This window comes from Trichechus manatus, unplaced genomic scaffold (assembly GCF_000243295.1).
Source record: "Trichechus manatus latirostris isolate Lorelei unplaced genomic scaffold, TriManLat1.0 scaffold00006, whole genome shotgun sequence".
Classification (NCBI taxonomy): domain Eukaryota; kingdom Metazoa; phylum Chordata; class Mammalia; order Sirenia; family Trichechidae; genus Trichechus; species Trichechus manatus.
In genome coordinates, this window is record NW_004443942.1 from 29,850,811 (window position 1) to 29,855,362 (window position 4,552).

A 4,552-nucleotide genomic window follows, 5' to 3' on the forward strand; every position below is an offset into this window, starting at 1 on the left:
TCTGTTTTATTTGAGATTAGAATTGCCACTCCTGCTCTTTTTTGGTAGTTGTTAGCTTGATATATTTTTTTCCAACCTTGGACTTTTAATAAATTCACATCTTTGTTTCTAAGGTGCGTCTCTTGTAGACTGCATATTGATGGATCCTGTTTTCTTATCCATTCTGTCACTCTTCGTCTCTTTATCGGTGCATTGAGTCCATTTACATTCAGTGTAATTATTGATAGATGTGAGTTTTCGCTGTCACTGTGTAGTGCTTTTTTCTGTGGTGCTGAAGTTTTCTTTGTTCTTCTTCCTCTCTTGTGTGAGTTACTTTTGTTTGTGGATTTTTTTTTTTCATTTCTTTTGTTTTTATAGGTTTCATTTTTGCTGAGACTTTATGTTTTTCCTCTTTTTTTAATGAGATGTTTGTTAACTTTCTTTTTGGTTACCTTGAAATTTACCTCTATCTTCCTAGATTTGAACAAGTCTATTATGACTTGGTATCGCCTTGCCTTCCTCTTCATTAAAAGGTTCTGTACTTACACCATTTATTTCCTGTTTTATTGTTCTGATGCTGTTGTCATTTTCAGATTAACCTCTCTGGTTCCCTGTTGTAATTCTTTTGGTTTTGCATAGTCCTTAAGATATCATTTCCTAGGTTTTTATCTGGCTAGTACTATCCTGTGTTCTATATTCAGCCTGTGATCTGATGATGCTTTTTCTAAGATTGAAGGACTCCCTTTAATAAATCTTGTAAGTTTGGTTTGGTTTTTACATAGTCCCTTAATTTCTGTTTTTATGGAAATGACCTAATTTCACTGTCATATCTGAACAAGAGTTTTGCAGGATACATTATTCTTGGCTGGTAATTCTTTTCTTTCAAGGTTTTATATATGTCATCTCATTGCCTTCTTGCCTGCATGGTTTCTGCAAAATAATCCAAGCTTAGTCTTATTGTTTCTCCTCTGTATGTGACTTTTTGTTTTTCTTGAGCTGCTCTCAGGATTCTTTGTTTTTCTTTGATTTTGGCATGTGTGATTATGATATGCCTTGGTGATTTTCTTTGGGGGTCTATCCTATATGGAGTTCATCGAGCTTCTTGGATGGCCAGCTTTTCATCTTTCATGATATTGGGGAAGTTTTCTGTCGGCACTTATTCAATGATTCTCTCTGTGTTTTCTGTTTTCTCTCCCTGTTCTGGAACTGTGATCACTTGTAGATTTTTGCTTTTGATTGTATCCCACGTAATTCTCAGGGTTTCTTCATTTTTCTTCATTCTTTTTTTTCTGATTTTTCTTCAAACAAAGTTGTATCCAAGTGTTTTTCTTGAATTTCGCTGATCTTATCTTCCATCATTTCAAACCTGCTCCTCAGCCCTTCTATGACACTGTCCATTTCCGAAATCTTGTTGTCTTTTGGATTTATAATTGTATTTCTAGTTGTGAATTTATTTTAGCATTTTGATCGTGTATTATTGCCTTGAATTCCTCTATTTTTTTGTCTGTATTTTCCATGAATTTGTCTGTCTTTTCCATGAATTTGTCTATTTTTTTCCTCATTTTTGTCTGCTTTTTGCTTCAACTTTTGGATAATTCTGAATACTAGAGATTTGGATTCCCTATCAGTTAGGTCTACTACCTTTTCGTTTACTGGAAAGTCATCTGGTTTTTTATTTTGGACCCCTACTGGAACCATCCTGCCCTGTTTTTGTGTATGTTTTGATATTGCCTGCTGTCTTCAGGGTGTTCAGTGGTTATTTTCCTCTTTTATTGTTTGTAGTTTTGTTTGTTTCATCCTGCTTTTTTGTTTCATTTAGTTATGCCTGAGTGGGTGTGCTGTGCATTCTTTGTTATTTGATCGTCTGTAGGCACAATACTTTTCACCTCCTCCTCCAATGGGCATGGTCAGTCAGTCAGGTATGGTACTGCAGGGCAGGTCCAGCTGAAAGGGAGTTGCTGGGATGAGTTGTTTGTGGCATGTACCAGGGCTGACAGTGTGGACCAGGAATCAGTGCAGGGCAGGTTCCAGTAGGCCATGTCTGTGCTACTTGGGAGTGTGATGTTCAGCACATGGTGTAGGTAGGCAGGAAGGAGGGGGTAGATTATGATGTGTGGAGCTAAGATGGGTGTCGGAAAGAAGAAAGAGAGGAGAGAGGAACTGGAGCCAAAAAGCAAACAAACCAAAAAGAGTGCTTAGGGGGCTTGCTATTGGAGTGGAGAGATGAGATTGAGAAATAGGGAAATACAAAAATAAAAAAAAAGGAAAAGGGTAAAAGAAAAAAAATGAGTAAATCAAGAAACTGGAAATGAAAAAAGACAAAAAGGGAATCAGAGAGAGAAGAAATCAAAACAAATAAACAAACAAACAAAAAAAAACCAAAACCAAAAAAAAAAAGAGGAAAAAAGAAATGCCCCCAGGGATGTCCCTGTATGTCTGTACAGAATAAGGGAGTAGCTTCCAAGCTGCGTGGTACTGCCCAGCTAGAAGGGGATCCCAAGCCAAGAAAAGAAAACAAACAAACCAATCAAAGCAGAACAAATCAGAACAAACAAACAAACAAACAAAAAATCCCCAGGGTCCCACCAGCGGGCAGCAGGGGCCAGGAAGCAGCTTCTCAGCCAAGTGGTGTTTCACAGCCTTTCAGGAAAAAGTAAAGACGGCACACAGAGCCAGGTATTCGAGAGAAAGGAGAGGGAGGTAGTGAGAGGTAAGGAAGAAATCTAAAGGAGCGGAAGAAAGCAATACCAGCAGCCAACAAAAGGCACTCAGGGAGCCGGCCAGTGTGGGCAGGTGGAATCCAGGTAACACCAGGGTGAAGCTGGTGCTTCCTGGCTAAGAGACTGTGGCTGCAGGAAGCAGAGGAGGCTAAGTGGGGGTGAAGAAGGGTTGGGGGTGGGAAAGCATACATCACTGGTTACCGGATGTTCTGTCTCCTGCTGGAAGCTCCGTGAAGCTGTTTTTTTGTACCCCCTGTTCGCTGACCTCCAATAGGAGTCCAAGATCATGGATTCATGCTGTGGTAGCTGATAGGGGACCTCTGCATGTATCTCTCCTCGCTGTCTGTTCTCGGTCAGTTAGTTATTCCATTCGATGCTTGGCTGAGTTCTTTATCTCTTCATTTGATGCTTAGGGTTTCAGGACTGATGTGCGACTTTGTTTGACTTAGTTTTTCTGACCCTTGCTGCTGTTGTTTGACTTCTTGGCTACTGGTTCCATGGGCTTTGATTATGGATCTGAGTAAAATGAAATCCTTGACAACTTCAAACTTTTCTCTGTTTATCATGATGTTGCATATTCGTTCAGTTGTGAGAATTTTTGTTTTCTTTATGTTGAGATGCAATCCATACTGAAGGCTATAGTCTTTGATCTTCATCAGTAAGTGCTTCAAGTCTTCTTCACTTCCATCATGCAAAGTAGTTCCATCTGTATATCAAAGGTTGTTAATTAGTCTTCCTCCAATTCTGATGTCACGTTCTTCTTCATGTACTCCAGTTTTTCAGATTATGTGCTCAGCATACAGACTGAATAAGTATGGTGAAAGGATACTACCCTGATGCACACCTTTCCTCAGTATTAAACCACACAGTATCCCCTTGTTCTGTTCGAATGACTGCTTTTGGTCTATATACAGGTTTTGCATGAGTACAATTAAGTGTTCTGGAATTCCCATTTTTCACAATGTTATACATAATTTTCTATCATGCACACAGTAGAGTGCCTTTGCATAGTAAATGAAACACAAGTAAACATCTTTCTGGTATTCTCTGCTTTCAGCCATGATCCATCTGACATCAGTAGTGATATCCTTCATTCCATGTTCTCTTCTGAGTCTGGCTTGAATTTCTGGCAGTTCCATATCCATGTACTACTACTACCGTTTTTGAATTACCTTCAGCAGTTACTTGTCTGTGGTATTAATGATATTGCTCAATAATTTCTGCATTCCTTTGGATACCTTTCTTTGGAATGGGCATATATATGGATCTCTTACAGTCTGTTGGCCAGGTAGCTATCTTCCAAATTTCTTGGCATAGATGAGTGAGCACTTTCAGCTTTACATGCATTTTTGAAACATCTCAATTGGTATTCTCTCAATTTTTGGAGGCTTGTTTTCCACCAATGCCTTCAGTGCAGCTTGGACTTCTTCCTTCAGTACCATGGTTCTTGATCATATGCTATCTTCTGAAATGGTTGAAAGTTGACCAGTTCTTTTTGGTATAGTGACTCTGTGCATGCCTTCTATCTTCTTTTGATGCTTACTGCATCATTCAGTGTTTTGCCCATCGACTTCTTCAATAATGCAACGCAAGGCTTGAATTTTTCTTCAGTTCTTTCAGCTTGAGAAATGCTGAGTGTGCTCTTGCCCTCTGGTTTTCTAACACCAAGTCTTTGAACATTTCATTATAATACAATGCTTTGTTTTATCAAGTTTCCCTTTGAAATCTTCTGTTCATCTCTTTTACTTCATTATTTCTTTCTTTTCCTTTAGCTACTGTACATTCAAGAGCAAGTTTCAGAATCTTTTCTGACATTAATTTTGGTCTTATTTTTTCTTTCTTGTCTTTTTAAA